General features: G+C 37.7%; 1 long non-coding RNA gene across 2 annotated transcripts; it reads left to right on the forward strand.

Moving 5' to 3' along the window:
* Positions 1 to 1,193: 1,193 nt before the first annotated feature.
* Positions 1,194 to 4,789, forward strand: LOC141922783 (uncharacterized). Of its 2 annotated transcripts, XR_012623089.1 has the most exons (3): positions 1,194 to 1,503; positions 4,357 to 4,546; positions 4,779 to 4,789. It is a non-coding gene; the product is annotated as an uncharacterized LOC141922783 (long non-coding RNA). The 2 variants fall into 2 exon arrangements; XR_012623088.1 differs by lacking the exon at positions 4,779 to 4,789 and having other exon boundaries at positions 4,357 to 4,557.
* Positions 4,790 to 17,702: the final 12,913 nt, after the last annotated feature.

The following is a 17,702-nucleotide window of genomic DNA, read 5'->3' on the forward strand; positions in this document are numbered from 1 at the left end:
AAGTCCTGGGAAGCTAATGAAAGAGTGAGCATTTGACATAAGATCAGTTGTCGCTGGCACTGTCACTGAATATCCTGACTTTTATTCACAGCTGTCTTGTTCTAACTTTTTTCTCCCCAAAACTAGATAATAGAAGTTCATACCTTATCGCTTTCATGGTATAGCACAGATGAAGAGTATGTCTGTCTTATAATCAGTAAGACAGACATGACATATTTGTGTGAAGAATCAGCCTGCCTGCAGTGATGCCTCATATTCAGTAAGAAAGATGACTGTTAATAATTTCTTAAGTGGCAATGGTTGCATCATAGCAATTTTCTCACCAAATTTACCAGTTAAGTAGAATATTGATTCTAGCTTTCCATTTGAAAATTTGAGTTGGCATTAACAGTAGAAGAAATTTTTCTCAATGTGCTTAGTAAGATTAATGAATTTTTTTTCTTTACAACACTGATACGTCATGTAACATGGAATCTGCGTTACAGGTTCCTAGGTGATGGTAATTTAAGGTACAGAATAAACAAGTATTGCAAGCTGGAACATGACGGATTAAAAAGAGGGTTTTCTTTAAACATTTTATTAATTTACTTAAACTGCTCCTTAAACCTTTTCAAACTTAATGTAATGTTGTGCTGAATCTATAGAAACAGTATGAATACCTTACTCGGAGCATAAGAAAGTTAAGATAGAAAATGAACAATTCAGCTTTCAGTAACATACGGTTTGACCACAAAACTTTCCTAAGCATATCCTTCAAGCTTGCATGTTTTATTTTTGCTGTATGATTGTCTAAGGAAACTCTTACACAAGCAGTTTTTAGATGCAAAATCAGATGGATATAAAACTCTTAGATTAATTTTCTGTAAATATTATCTGATCATTTGAAAACTGGATGCCTGAGTGGCACATTTTGGCTCTAGGTATTTAAATTCGAAAATGTTAGTTTGATTTCTGCCCCTTCTCTCTGGTTCTGGGAATGTGTAATTTCTGAAACTGCTTAAGAGCTCAGAAAGATGCAACTAAATTGTTTGTTCTGAATATTCAGTATATTTAGAAAAATCTGCTTCATCCCTATTCCCAAAATTCTCATCCTTTTTTTAATAGGGTGAAAAAAAGAAAATCAGTGCTGATAAGATGAAGCTTTTAATGTAGAAATACCACTTAAAATCCTGGATTTTTTTTAAAGTATAAAACACTCTGTAAAGCAGTCTACCTTAATATTTTTCCTGATTAGTGTATTCATTACTACTATTGTATTAGCCAATTATTTGTAATACTACTTCATGTCTTTATGGCTCAAAATGCTGAATTCTGAAATGATTTGTGCTTGATTTTGGTGGCAGCTTGTTGTCTGGGAATGACATTTTCAGGTATAGCTTTCCTCACAGGCTCTTATCTATTGCCACCTGCCTAAATCTGACAGTTGAGCACCAGCTGGGAGTTATGACCCGGAGAAGCATAAAAGGGCTGGAGAGAGACAAAATGATCCATCAAGTCCTACTTGTAAGTCAGGTCTCCAAACATGCATTTTCTACTCTATAAATTCAAAATTAAAATACTAATGGGTGTTCTTTTGTATTCATCCAACAATTGGTTCATTAGGTAGGTATGTACAAAGAGGCTCTGCTTGTCAATGCTGTTTGGCTCTAAAAGGAGGAAAAATCGGTAGGGGTTAGGCTAGTCGTGAAATGCCCCCACCCCTTTTTTACCTTCCTTCCATGTTTGTTCTATGAGGCTGGCGGTAGGTAATACTCATCCTGCATAGAGCTGGTTTTCATTGTGAGTGTTCTGTCACTAGTCACAGCTGTCAGGTATGTCAGTCATGTAGTATTGTGGTGGTGTCAGAGACATAATCAGAGAGATTAGGTGGACACAAAGAGCTCTGAATGAGGTGGTAATTGCGTTCAGGGGGAAAAGAGAGTTAAAGAAAGAAACTTTCCTTTCTCACAAGATCCATTAAAGAGGTGACAGCTAATATATTAAAGCTGGAACAAGATAATTGTGGTAAGAATCTTTGTGTGTTCTCCCTAAAATGCAATGTGCTCACAATAAATATTCAAATGCTTATTTTGTGTTGTGAATACCAGATAACCATTTACAGTGAAATGCAACCTCTTTCAGAAAGTTTAAATTCATTGCCAAGAATGTTCTAGGAACAGTTATAAAACTCAAAAGGAATATTGGTGCTATACTGAATCACAAAAATGCCATCTTATGAAAGCTTCTTTGCAGGGATTTTCTTCAAATTGGTCTAAGTGATGGAAAAGAAATACTGAGATGCCAGCCATGGGCTGTACTCTTCCAGACTTTACTCTCTTTGAGTAGTACTTTGAATAGTACCTCTCCCCCTCCTCTTTTTTTTTTTTTTTTTTTTTTAAAAAAAAGAGGGAGACTACTTGAGTATCTGTTTACATTACACTTGTGTTATATTAATGCCGTGCTTCAGAATTGCTACTTACCTGTAGGATCCAGGAAGGAATTTCCTTTCCCTTCCCAGTCAGTACATTTTGCTTCCTGTCCCTAGATTTGGGGTCAGGTCCTCTGTCCCCTCAAGTCCGAATAGGCAGGGATCAATGTTTTGGTTTCCTCTTAATGGTTTGAACCTTTTCCTTTGTACCTCTGGGAGCTCTTTAAAGTCTGACCTATTGCAAGGCTTTAGGGGAATGTTATAGATTTTGGTCATTTAATGTGGGCCAATGGATTCCTAGCCTAGGAGGAAACATCAACAGCTTTTGGAGTATTATATGTCAACAGAATAGATGTTACGTAGACTTTTCTGAGTTAGGAATTGCTTCTATGGCTGGTTATGATTGTGGAAAAATAAGCTTCCATAACCAACCCCATGTTCTTTACAATCCCAGTGAACAGCTACATTGATTCCCTGGCATTGCACAGCTGCTGACATACTGAAGCGTTAATGTGAAATCAACAGCATTGCTGAGTCTTCTTCACTATCAATGAGTGTAAAATTTATAACTAATGAGTATAAAAGCTAAAAGCAACTACTAGTGGCAAAATCAGTCCCATAACGTATTTAAATAATATCAGACATCATCCATCCATTGTACTGCTTGCCATCAGAAAACATGAAGACCAGTTTTATTTCTGCCCACTAACTTCTGGGTATCTTACTAAGATTTCAACGTTGACAGAAGTAAAAATCCAGTCTGGCAGTCTTTCCTCACAGAAGTCTCACAGGCTTCAATGACGACTATGTATGTACAAGAAATGCTATATTAGACCCTATTGTGATGAATTTTTCATGTCTCCCTTAACATTCAGAACAATACTTTTTCCATTTTCTTTCACAGCACCAAGTTCTAGTAAACGTTACAATGTAAAATGAGAAATTAGCGATAGAGAGATAATGGTGTTAGTCAGAAAATATTATTTGACTGATTCTTCATATAAATGAAAGTAGCTTCACATTTCTTACGGTATTTATGGATGGCAGTGGTAGTTTTCCAAGCCGTCTTTTCTTGATGGCTATTCTGACTGAATCTGAAATGGGTTGAGAAGAGTCACCCCCAAAGACAGGGAAGAACATGACACATTTCCGTTGTAAATCCTGCAAGTGCATTTAGGATAGTTGTGCCACCATGTGTTGGTATAATGGATTGATCAGTTTGATTCTTTTGATACAGGTACATCACTTTGATGCAGGTTAATTCAGGCTGTGTTTACAGAGGCTACTCTGATCCTTTTTTCAGGCTACTATATGTGTTTTCAAAGAAGCAATAGCCAAAAACCTTTAGAGAATGAAAACCCGTTCCTCCCTATTTACAGAATACTATTTTTTTCTTTCAAGCTGGAAGCCTACAAAATAAGTCTTACATTTTCATCATAATCCTTTATGAGTTTTAAATCTATTTTTTAGGTTGGCAATTTTAAATGGTTCCTGGTGAGTAGAGCCCTGGTGAGCTTCAAAACCACACACAGTTTCAATGAAGCTGTGTGAACCTGCTTCAGAATCTCTGCAAGTTTTCCAAGCTTTTATGCTCTCGTATGGTTTACAGACAAAAACCTACAGGGGTCCCATTTAAAGCCTCCTAGCAGCTAAAAGATAGAGAAAAAATGGCTTTTAAAAAACCTGAAGTACCCTCTTATGAGTGCATTAAAAGCAATTTTGTTTGCTTTCCACTTTCAAAATGCTTCAAGCCGCCAAAGACGTGATGTTAGAAAATGACTCATGAGTACTAGAGAGAAACAGTCTTTGAAAGTTTGTTCGTAGTAAAGGATGATAGCTAGGCAAGTGGGGTTTCTGTATTCAGAAAGAAATATCTTGTGTCCTCATATTGCAGCTTTTTTTTTTCTTTTCAATAATCTGCTCAGATGTTCTTCACCTTTATCTTACAGGTTTTCAGCAATTGTGTGAAAATCAGCTCAGAACTTCTGTTTGTTTATTCCTGTGGATGCTATCAGTGTTTGAAGACCAAGGCCTCCATGGAGAGGGAATGCCAAAGCAATGAAGGCTCATAATTTAACCCACTGGCATGTGTAAGATCCAAAGAGCAGGAAAAATTTTCTTCCTTTCAGGTAAATCAGGGTGTGTCACCCTGTTGATTCTTTGAGAGTATTTCCTGTAGGATTTAGGAGCTTTTAGTATTGGGTTGTGGGTTGCTTTTTTTGAATTTTCACTGCAGTGTTTGGTATTGGAGTGGTTTCTTGATTTATTTTCTCTATGGGAAACACTGGGTGCCAAGGCGCAAAGCATTAAAATGTCCTCCTTCCTTTGATATTGGTACATCTCCTCACAGTTTTCTCTCTTTGTTTTCCAGTGTAAATAAAGACAACGGTGTGGAGTAGAATTTCCAAAATTCAAGAATATTTGGACCTTGTGTTCTGTTCTAAGCCTTTCTTGAACAAACATGATTTCCTTTCTAAATTATTTTGCTGAGTATTAGGGACAGAAGATTCATTTAACAGAATCTAGAGATGACCTGACAAAACATTTTAAGGAAATGTTAAAGTTTATCTTCTAATGATTTAAACAGATGGTACATATAACAATTTCTCACAAAAACATGCCTTTTGAAGGCTTACCTGTGTGTACTCCTATGGAATAAACAGGAATTGTGCATTAGGATCAGAGGAGCATTTCCCATGGTATGGTGCAATCTCAGTTTTATTGCAAGTAGAATTTTTATGGATATAGATTATATATGTTGTCATTATCTGAGTATAATTCTACAGTATAGTTAAAAACCTATTTCTGTCTTTCGTAGTTGATTGTACTGGCAATTCAAAAAAGTCTTTCTTCTAAATGTAGCATGTTTGGTATGAAAAACCATGGAGGAAATGGACTTAACAGCATCACCTTTTAATGGTTTTAGTTTTAAATTTTTAAACTTCACACACCCACCAGCCCCTTAGCTTTCTCCCTAGAGAGTCAAAAAGAAGAAAGGAAAATTTGATGCACTTAGTTGTTGATAATAGCTGAAAATTGAATAAATATTACAAGAATTAATGAACTAAATTAAATGAAAAGACAGAAGTGGTAGTACAAAATATCTAAGCTGTATTGTCCTTGTGACAAAACAGAAAGCAAGATGTGTGTGAACAGGATGTGAACATAACCTAAGATCATGAGATTAAGATTCTTACCTGGTTTTAATTGTGAAAACACAACCATGAGCTTAAAAGCTGTTTCTGGAAGGAACACTGGCTTACAGGCTAGCAACCTATTGTGTAGTTGAATAGTAATTTAAAAGGTTTGGTATTTTTAGAAATCAAGGAAATTAAATCATGGGATGGAATTTTCAAAGCATTTGCATACCTGGAACAACAATTCATGCTTACTCTTGCCATTTACTTGCATAAACCATTTAGTGTAGGCAAATTATGTACCTCCCCAAAACTTTTTTGCTGCCCCTTCACACCTGCATAGCTTTTCCTAGCTTCAAACAATATGTGTTAGGCAGCTGGTGCATGTTAGAAAGTCATTTCAAAGCCTCTTCCATATGCTATGTATTTCTTGCATGGGCTGTATAGTTTCTGTGTACCTCTCTCCCTGTGGTCACCCCTGGAGTCCTCAGAAACTACTGTCATAGCTCCAGGCATCTCTGTGTGGCCTATAGGAACTAGTCTGTTAGGATTTTCAGTACTGCTGTAAACAAGAAAAGGATGTTTGTGAGTTAAAAGAAACCACCAAACTCCCAAACCAAACAAACCCCACAGAAGAACTGAGGCAGTTTCCCAGAACTGCTATAATAATACCGAATTACTTAAAAGAAGAATGATCATTAGCATCACCAGAAATGAAACCAGCTATGCTGCTGCAGTATAGTAGTTACCCTCTTAGGAAGGATCTTAACCTACTGAACGTTTAGTAAGTTAAGGATCTTAGGTTATCATGGGCCTTATTTAATGGCATGGAGGTTCTCATCCAGTCTTTTGTAGAAAGATGAATTTTATTTTGTGCAATTGCAAAAGTACATTTATGAAATAGAAATTCATATACTGAAATGAAGCTTGCATTTGGAACATTAAAAATAATTTAAAACAGGTTTTTATTTTGATACAGTAGAGAATGAGACAAACAGGTGAAAAATGTTAACTTATTGAAGGTAAGGAAGTTGTGAGGCCTTTTAAACAAAGGCTTTGGGAAGAGACTTTGGATACTTTGACACTTGGCTATGCAGGAAGAGTGTTTGTGGTTTAAGTAGATGATGTTAGCTTTAGCAACACATGAGGAATATACTAATACAATTTTTCTTGATTGTAGCAATGTGTAGAAAATAAGCTGCCTTTTAGAAGACAAAATCATAGTTTAATGAAGTCATGGGCAGAAGTTACTGTCTGGATCTTGCTGTGCTTGCAGAAGAGATAACTGCCCCTCAGCTGCTTGTCTCCGTCTTTTCAGCTGGTGATTATCACCATCTCAGATCTGTTAGTTGTGTGTGTCATTTTCTAACTTGAGTGTCAAAATGAGTTAGGTTAGAAAGATGTTTTCTTTTTTTTTTTTTTTAAGTTAACTTAGTTCACTTTGAAGGCAACAGATTGTGGAACATTTGTAATAAGAGCCCCTCCAGCAGATAATCTCTAGCAGAAGGGTGATGACAGGCGGCTGGAGGTTGTAACCTCTTCTGAGCTGGAGGAGGTTTTTTTAAGATACATTAGTTATTCCAAAACTTGGGTGGAAGCAAGCATATCTGCTGCAGAGGCGGGGGTCTTGGAGACACCTCTCACCCTGGAAAGCTGCTTCTGGCATTTCCACAACCAGGAGCCACCCATGCTGCTGATCTGCTCCCTTCTATAGGCATGTGACTTAAAGCAGGGTGTCAGTGTTATAGAGCTTGTTTGGGTCAGAAAGACATGCTGGAGTGGAAAGCAGGCCAGCTTGGAACAGTGATGCCAGTCACAAACTCTGAAACAAAGAAGGCAAACCCAATCTTCTAGATGAAATACAAGTGGAAGTGGTGGGAGTACAAGGGTAGGACTGCAATCCTAGGGCCACAAGAGCATGAGCTGGAGGAAAGGTGAAAAGTCTGTTTACCCTGTGCTGGCATAGGAAATGTGGATGTGCACCGCTACATCCAACTGAGAAAAGTAGAAGGACCTGTGGTGGAGAAGAGTGTTTTACTTGGTCTTGCCTTCTATAGTGATTAGGGTATGGGCCTAATCTTGCAACTTCACATTCCTGAATCTCTGCATACTCTGAATCACCAAGTACGGTGTATAATCACATGGACTTCAGGCTTCTTAGTGGGACTTAGAGAACCTGCTGGCCATTTAACGCAGCATCCTTGCATCCAGATCAGTACTGCTATTATAGCATCAAGCTTCGGGAGAATGTCAGCCTTGATAAATTGAAACTCTCAAAGCACTGAAGGGTAACACATTTCTATTGTAGCTAACTCTTGGGATGTTTGCTTTAGAAATGACTCAAGTACACATGTCAGTTCAAGAGTAAGTGTTAAGTTGCTGAAACAATCTACTCGCTGGGATGCATCTGAAGGAAAGGATTTTTCTTTCACACAGCTATTGTATCTGATTGTCTCTTCTTTGTTTAGAACTCTGGAAGGAAGAGTGACTTAGAGAAAAGTTACTAGCTCAAAAACTGTGTTAAGAGTGGTAATATTATTTACAATAGAGAAATCTATTTATTGTATGACCACAATGTTTTCTTCTTAAAAAAAAAAAATCAACTGTAATAATACCATTTTCATTCTGAAATCTGCCTTGCTGTGACCTACAAATCTAAACAATTTTTAATCAAAAACCTGCGATTGAACAAAAAGCTACATATAGTATGTCTTCGCAGAACTTAAAGAAGACCACACAGCAAAAAATATCAACACCAACCATTAAAGTAAACAGGTGTTCCTGAAGGTGGAATTGAATGTTCCTGGCTAAAAGACATCTTTAATCCCTTTCTGAGATGGAATTTTGCAAGGCAACTGGGGGCCAACTGATCGTAAAAGGCTTATTATGAGGCTGAGACATTGTTGGGGCTGGATACTCTTTGAATGGCATCTCGATGTCAGCCTAGCCCCGTGCTGATTTTGCTTTCTTTCTCATTCTTAGGGAATAGCTAAATGACACACATTCTTCTTCCTGTTGATGAGGTAAATTGTAAACATCCCTCTAGACTCTGATTCACCTTCTAGAGTGATCTGTCTCAGCTGTGGCGATGCAAAGTTTCTTTCACGCAATTAATGGGACAATTATATCAGAATGATGAGATCATGCCTTTTGGTGAAAAGAATAGAGATCTTTCATGAACAAAGAGAGCTTTATTTAAATCTTTGCAAATAAAGCACCATTTTATTCAGTGAAAGTGAGTGACTGCTACAATTTGGGTAGGCACAGCATGGCATGAAGGTGAACTCGCTCTGTAGAGTGGTAGGTAGAGATTTGCGGTGGCTGTCCCAGAACAAAATAAGCGATGATGTTGGTTGTTTTTTTTTTTTTTCCTGCTTGCACCAACTAGTAGTGTGCAGGCAGTTCTGATATTGCCTAAGAAAACCTAAGACTGTTGAAAGTAATTTCATTTGTTTGTGAAATAAATGTAGAAACCTGATCTTGGTCTTTTCCAGTGTATCAGGACTCTTCATATAGTAAATCAAACTTTTCATATAGTAAATCAAACTATAGTGGTAGACAGCTCTGTACTCTGGGGGAACTACTGAGACTGATAAACTGATCCTGAGTTATAAGCCATATCCAAGCAGAAACATGGAAAATATTTGCACTCTTGATTTTTTTTAGGCTCATTAAGTTCGTATGAGAGAAAACCCAGTGACATTGCTAAGAGAAATACATGAATCTGAGATATTTTTACAATTCTTTCTTTAAGCTGCAGAGCATATTTTTTCTTTAAAAAAAGTCATTCGCTGAATACTAATTTTAGTCTTGACTTTTGACACTGTTCTAAATGACATCTGGATTTCATATAAAATCATATGTCTGGTACAAAGCTGAGACTGCCCACTGACAAATAAACTCCTATGCTCATGTAATTCTCTTTAAGAACAGACAAATCACAGCTAAACACTCCAGAGTGGCTTTGGTTTTATTTCTGGTGGCAGATGTGATTCTGACGTTCTCAGAAGCTTCTGTAAATGAACTCGGCATCTAGCCTGTGCCTGGATCGTTGCAGTTAACTGGTATAGAGTCTACTTGGTAGTTAATAGCAGGACTTGTGGATGTGGGTGAAGTCTCCTTGATATTGCTCCAGCATTCACTGTATCAGTGAGTGGTCTGTGAAACCAGAGAGGCTCAGTAGGCGAGAGGGTCGCTTGGAGCCTCTTCCAGCAGCAGCTGTGCAGCCTCTGGCCGAATGCCCCGTGCAACTGTTCAAAGGCTCCACGCGCTGGTGTTCCCTGCCAAGATTTCCATGCTGCTGTTGGGCTGCGGTGCCAGGAATGGGATTGAACAGAACAGTATCTTCTTTGCTCTGCTGCCTTGCCCCCAGCAGAAGGGCAGATACTTGGAGGGAGAAAGGGCTTTGAGATAACCTTGTGTCTGTTCCCCTGGGGAGGCTCTGAGGTCTCTATGTGGCCTCGCTGCATGTGGTATAATTCAAGTTTTGATGTTGCTTGTCTCGTGCTTTCAGGATAACAAATGGAGTACAGCAGAGAAATAAATAAATAGCACTGTAAAAACAAAGATGAAACAAAAATAAACACTAAGATGATAGTTCCAATACCTGTGGAACAGCCTTGATTGTCTTAGAATTGTCTAGATTTGAAGCAATGCTGTTTGGGATAGTTACATGCTAAAAAGCTGTGAATGGCATAGCTACAAATAAACCATAGGCAGGTATTTATTTGCCCATGAGTGCACACTGGTGAGAAGTCTCAAATTTGAGGAACAAAGAGATTATTTCACACATTTGTCATCTTGCCAGAAAGACATAGCTTGAAGAAGTGAAATTTTCTGGAAATAATGTCATTTAGACTGGCATAAGATATAGGCGTGGCTGCATTTTATAAAAATGTTGCCAGATTGGCTAACATAATCTAAATGCATGTATACTGAGAGTATATATATATATACACACAAGAATAACCTGCTTGGTCTCTAACTCCTTTTTCTAAGTAAATTACCCGAAGTCAGCTGTTCTGCATTAACTGCCTGCATGCAAATTGCTATTGTCAGGTCAATACAAGCTCATTCAAAGCCATTTATTTTCTTAGTTGAAGACAAACTTTTTGGATGCATTGCTGGAGCAGAGTATACATTTTATAGAAAATAATTGCAGATTAACTGATTTGTAGTAAATTGGACATCCTTGCTTAACTTGTGACAATTTGTTCGTGAATTCCTACTGTTAGAGTGTGGAGTAGTGAATATGACACTAAACAAGAGCAAGATGTTAATCTGCACAAGTGAGGCAGAGCTTCTGCCAAGGAGAACTTCTTTCCATATGTATTCCTGACTCATCCTTTGGGCAGTCTCCATTCTATGCAATGAAGGGGAAAACTACTGTAGAAGTGATAATGTGTAATAATAGAAAATGAACAAAAATAGAGGTTAATGTCACAGTGCAAATTGACTCATACTGCTGCAAGTGATGATACTGTATCAGAAGAATTTCCCAAATTGCATTAATCTGCAACTGGAGTTTTTCAATGTTAGGATTATAATCCATCCTTTCACTTAAAATAAAAAAAGAAAACACCAAAACTTTAGTATATGACATCACTACCTATGGTATAAATAGCTTCCTAACCTAGGAAAACTATTTCTACTTTGTCTTGTGAAAGTCTGTGTTACAAAGCGTATAATGCGTAACGTTTCTAATGAGTTGCAGAAGAGTATCCTTGAACATAGTACTTTCTCACTCTTTAGATTTGAGAACAAAATACAGCGGTTTTTCTTACATGTCTGAATCCAGGATATCATTTCCATAACATGACAGGATGCACCTTGGTACTTTAGCACTCACTAAAGAGATATGTGAATGATCTGTTAGGATAGAATCTATAATGATGAGAGAGCTTTGGAGTTAAAATTTTGAGATGTAGGTATTTCTATTTTTTCCACAATTTTTGAATATATTTTTCTAGTAATGTCTTGTTTAAAGTGATTCAGCTGTCAGTGAAGAGTGCTGAAGATGCTAGCCAAAGGAATAGTCAGTGTGTTAAAAGAAAAAGATGTAAAAAATCTGACATTTTTATGTATTTTGCATTCTTGCAACTTGTTATACTGATGCTAAAATAATTGGGAAGGGTCCTTTTTAATGGCTTTTTTTTACACTGGCCTCTGTTCTTGGTGTCTGTAAAGTATGTTAAGATCTGCAGGTAGCCTGCTTACAAATAAATGAGTAGCTAAGGAAGTATCTGAGATAAGAGACAGCAAGTTATTGGAGGAACTCCTGTTAATACAGTCATACAGATCTGAGCATTAGAGAACGGTTTGTCTTTTTTCAAGCTGTTTGTGATCTAGTGGTTGGAGTTTGAATGCAGGAATGAATTCTGCCACTCAGCCTTCTCTGTAGTTGTTTTCTTGTCTATAGAACAGGAATAATGCTTGTGTACGTCTGGGTTGGTAAGATTGAACTGATTAGTGACAACAAAGCGCTTTGAGAGCCTTTAATGGAAGGCATTAAACAACTGTATGCTATGCAGATCTTCAATATTAAAAATATATTACAGATGACCTGCAAAAGCACTGGGGAGGATAAAAAAAAAAAAGTCACTAGGATACATTAAACATGAAAGAACAGAGTCAGTTCATAAGATCCCTTTGGGAGGAATAAGCTAGAAGGGAATAATATAACAGTCTTATTTGCAGGATTTCTGTAAGCAATTGTAGAAACATTTTTCCAGACATGAAAAAATGCATTTGGTCACAACAGCAGATGAAGGAAGGCAGGCATACGGTCAGCAGCAGGTTCCACTTGTTCTCATTAAGGACAATACAGGTATCTGATTCAGTGGGCAGTGTTAGCCTGGGATGCCTGAAGGTGATGTAGGGTTGCCTCTTAGGCATGAAAAACTCAGCTACTACTCATATGACGATATATGCAATTTGAGTAGTGTAATCTGTCCAACCTATTTGCTTTAATTTTAATTGTCTTCTGTCATAGTAAAGCCTTCAGATTTTTCAATGCTGCATTAATGCAAAGGCTTTAATTTAAAAGGAGTCCAAAAGCAGGGGGAAAAAAAAGAGAAAGAGAAATAGTTGTAGTAAGTAGACACTGGGAACTTCTGAGGTCTCTTCAGCTTTATCCTTGGGGAGAGCTGAAGGGCAGAACTAAAAGAAATTTATTGCAGTGTAGGGTTCTTGAAATGAAGGCAGTTATATTTTAAAGTTTTAAGCATTGACCAGGTGTTCTGTACTGTACTAGGGACACCGTGAAGATGATCCTTATCACAAAAAATGAGGGATTTTTTTTAAGTGTGTAAATAGAAAGACAGAAATTATTCCGTGAAGCCCTAAAGAAGAATAGAGTAGCTTTTAAACACATGTGAATGTGTCAAGTTATTGGGAAGGATTTGAAAGCTAAGAGTATGGACAGCTGAATAGGAATGATTATATTAGTGAACAGAAAAGACAGAAGCTTATAGACTAATACTGACTCTCCCATTACAGTTAAGCATAAGCTGATGATGCCGTTATTGATAATCAGTTCTATTATGCATCTTTCTGATGCGATTTCCCTCTTTTCATGTAAGAATATCCAAAGCTTTGAAGTTTTTGGGTCATGGCTTCATTTGAGTACTAGATGGGCACCGTATTCTTTATCGAATACTTTTTCTATAGGTTGTGTGTGTGTCTGTGTGTAAAATGAGTCTGATCCTGGTCCTACTGAAGTCAGTGGGATTTCTGATGTGGACCTGAAAAGAGTTAGTATCTTGTCCAACAATGTTTGGCAATTCTTTCATTTAAAAGTGCTTTGCAAACTAATTACTTCCCTCACAACTAACATAAACCAGTACAGGACTGGTAGCTAAGAAAGTAATTCTAGCTATGTTTTTGGTGAAAAGGGGGGTTTTGGTAGTACTTTAAAAATAAAAAATTGTAGAATAACAAGCAGTGAATAGCTGCTTTGTGGTCCAGTAGACAGAATGCTGTAGAATAAACCAGGAGAATTTGGATCAGTTCCCTATTTTGGCTCTTCTCATAGTGCATTCTTAAGGCAAATCATATTTCTTTTATGACTTGGATTGTCTGTCTGTATCATGGAAATAGTAAGGCTTGTTCTCCAACACAAATCAATCTGAGACTTGGGAATAGAATAGAAATGTATTTGGGAAATTTTATTACAAACAAGAATCTTGTATCTTTCACATGGCAAAGACTTTATTTTGCAAAGCAGAAAATACACCTATTTATAAATTGCTTGTAAATTGGTAACAACAGAGTGCATCCTGTGTATTAATTCCTGTGCTAAATTACTGAAGCAGAGTCCAAAGTGCGTTAGTGCTGTGAGAGACTTTGGAATTAGCAATTTATTATCGTTATTAATCTGCATACTGGAGGCTTTTTTTTCCCCGATCTGTAAAATTTACTGACTAATTTGTGAAGCAGATAAATGGATGTGAAAGCATATGGAAGTTACTAAATATCTTTCTATTTTAATGTGGTAGTGCTATCGACATTTCAGCAAAGTAGACAGTTTGGTATTTCAAATACTTATAAGTCAGGGAATCAATTCAGAACTGTAGTTGCCATTTTTATTTTAAAGCAGTGCTGACAAAAAGAAAAATTCTGTTTCAGGTTAGGATTCCGCTCTTTCAATCTGTCCTGCTTCATAAGACATTTGGTACATCCGTAAGCATCTGCTAACTCCAAAAAAAATGATTTTGAGGTTCTTTTATAAAAGAAGAATAACCAGGTTAAGATAAGAATTTGTTTATTTGATGATCAAGTGTTGTCTAATTGCTACATACATTATTGACTCTATGTAAGAAGATGTTGATACAGAACTCCATTTTGATTGCTGTTCAGCCATCCAGCCCCTCTTAATAGGGAATGTAATCTCTCTCTTTATTATGGTAATGTATGTGGTATTTGGTAGGTTGTGTGATACAATCTGATTCCAGTCCATTTCTCTTGGTTCCTTGCAGAGGGTTTCCACATCATAGCTTTCTTGGCTGATTTATCAGAAGTTAAAGGTAGACTTGGCAACCTGATCTATGCTCATTCTTAGTGGAGTTTTTTTGCATTAGGCCTTCTTTTAGGCAAGAGGAGGGTGTTACTGCCATTGTAGTTTGGAGAGTCTTGGGGGTCCTTCTCTTAGCGGTGCGTCAGTTGTATAAATTCTGAGACAGTAGGAGTGGCCAGAGCTTTTCATCCACTTTTTTTACAAGCTCCAAATTCACTGGTGTGTTGGTGCTGTCTTCAAGAAATGTCATCGTAACCAACAGTACAGTTTCTGAAATTTCAATGAGATACAGAATGGGTGTCCAACTGAGATTTCTGCCAGGCTTCTTCCAAACTTGATTACTTACTATGTACGGTAGCTGGGACAGTTCCAGTCTGGACTCGGCTGATTGCCGTCTCTATAGTACTTCGTCTAATGATGTCCTTTCCAAGTCTTTTTATTTTCAAGAACAAAGAAATGTATGCTCTGTAATGTTATCTTATTGTTAAAACCTGAGGATGAAATCCAGATAGTCATAGTGCCTGCTAAGTTTACAATCTGCCATTGCATTTTATTTAGTGTGAAAACCTTTTTAGCTATGTCCATCATGACAAGAAGACCAAAACATCTCTTAAGGTTTGTGGGATTATCTAAAACAGAGATTGACATCTAGTGGAGGGGTCTGCAGGTGTGTGGCTGGAGCTGGCAGATGAACCCCACTTACTTTTTTTCCCCTGTCATTGCTTTAATACCTACCACCTATGTAACATGGCATAAAAAGTGGTCCTTTTCTGGGATGGCTCAGTTACTGAAGTGACACAATTGCACACCAGTGTAACATGCTGTTGGAAATACACTCTGGGTCCTGGAACCCAGTGTGTGTGGTCAAGGGGTGCCACAAGTGTGTCTGTGCACATCTGCTTGAGCGTTGAGGTGTGTGTCAAGCCTTGCACCTACTCTGAAGCTCAGTGCAGTCTGAAGCCTCCATCCTTCTATGACTGAAATATTGTAACTTGCATTAAGATCTTGAACCACTTTGGAAAATTTTAGAATTTTTAAATTAAAATATTTGACAGATCTTTTTCCTTTGAAATGGCCAAAAACATTATGGTAAGTTTGTGGTATGTTTTTATATGTTACTGATTTTTTTTTTTATAATTGTGAGATTTGATTGCTTGCCATTAGTTCCATAAATCATCTAATATAGAAATTTTCTTCCCTGATGTACTCTTGTTAGTCTAATCAGGAAGGAGAGTGGAAGCGCTTGAAAGGAATGACCTTCTTGGGAATCATCCAAGAGAAAAAATATAACTTCCTGGCTTTAGTGAGAGAGAATTGTCGCCTCTTTCTCTACTGTAATGTCTTCCCTCACTAGATTCTGCCATGATAAAAAAACCAAACCACCACCAACAAAAAGTCCAAACCACCAAAACCCAGCCCCCCTGCCCCAGGGACTTGACTCAGTAGTGTCTTTTGGAAGTTAGCCTGTTGAAGATTTTTCTGTCCCTGTGTACTGCAGTAAGGTTGCAGTCTTTTTTTTGAGAAACAGCAGCAGATTAGGATTGTGAGCAGTGCTTTTCTGCTTGTGGTGAACAACTGGGAAATGAATCTGGATGACCTGTTGGGTAAAAACCTACCAAATACTCTTCTAACTAGTTTTAGGTGTTGTTTTATTTGTAGCATGCTTTTACGTGTAGTTTAGTAAGACTGGCGTATTACATGCACCCATATGTTATTTGGCTATGTTCTTACTGCGGTTTGAATGTTTTTGATTTCTTCCTACTTGTTCTCTCAGCATAACAGATAACAGGAATCAGTAATACTTGAAATACACTGATCTGTGGCTTCCTGGTGGGAAACAAGATGAGTCACCAGTAACTAAAACCAACAGCCACTATGTCCCTGGACTGAAATTTGTTCATCTCAGTCTAATTGTTCAAATACTTGCTTTCTCCACTGGCTTCCTCCCTAGCAGTCTGGCGTGTCTTGCGGACTGCAAGACTGGGAAGGAAGAGGTGGTAGCAGTGACAGCATATGTAGCCAGCCCAGAAAAGAGGCCCTACCAGTGATGAATGCATACAGATGCTCAGACCACATGCTTCACTGGGCTGTGTATCTCCTACCATATAGCATGGTCAGGCCACGTATTTATTATAGAGTCAGCAGAGGACCTGTCTCCCAGGTTTCCTTGGTTCTTGTGTTGGGGTTCTGGACATGGCAGGGGTGAGTGGCTGCTCCTGTTAAGCTACACCCTTAGGAACACAGCACCATGCTGTCTACCAGTAGCATTGAAGTAATTTTTATTATCAGATGAATGATAAAGAAGTAAAAAAAACCCAACAACCCCAAACAAAAAAACTCCCAATAGTCTAAATAATAACTATCTTACTATCAAATAATAACTATCTAACTACCATTACTAGGTTTAGAGAGGAGGGTAAAGAAAGAAAATCATTCACAGATCTGCCTATACCTTAAATCAATTACAAGAACTTTCTCTTATTTATCCAGGAAATAAATGGTCAGGATGCCTATTCAACCTCATGGGTATGAAAACCCAATATTGTGATACTGTGAGTGTTGCTTTCACTGAAGAGATGGTTTGGGTTTTTTGTGGTTGTTGTTTTGTTTTGTTGGTTTTTTTTTTTTTTTTTTTTTTAAGATAAGTTTCTTCATATAACCAAACTCTCTCTGGGATTCTCTTTAGAGTGATACCTCTACACAGCTCCAAGATCTCCTTTGACTTACAACTTTATCAGAAGATAAATGTTAACACTCCTCTTAGGCTGTCTCTCTTTAAGCTTTCAGAAATACTGACATTCTTCAGACATATTTAAGTGGAGCCAGACACTGAACAGAGCTTGTAGTGGTAGTTTTGGTGATTAAAAGGTAAAGGAATTTATATACCCGAGGAATTGCTGTCCTCTTGAAGGTGCCAGTGTATTAGGCTGGAGATTGTCTCTTCCAGGGGTAGCTTGGATAGGAACAAAAGTACCAGCTGTATTGAGTGTTCTCTGTTTCACTTTCCAGACATGGATCAATACATACATAGCGCTTTCTGAGCATGTGCACGAGTCTATGTGTTTTCACTGGGTTTTGCTGTCTTCCTCCTACACGCCCAAAATATCTCAAATTGCTGCCAGGCAAATTTTTCCACTCAAGAGGT

This window comes from Strix aluco, chromosome 1 (assembly GCF_031877795.1).
Source record: "Strix aluco isolate bStrAlu1 chromosome 1, bStrAlu1.hap1, whole genome shotgun sequence".
In the NCBI taxonomy this organism is placed as follows: Eukaryota; Metazoa; Chordata; class Aves; order Strigiformes; family Strigidae; genus Strix; species Strix aluco.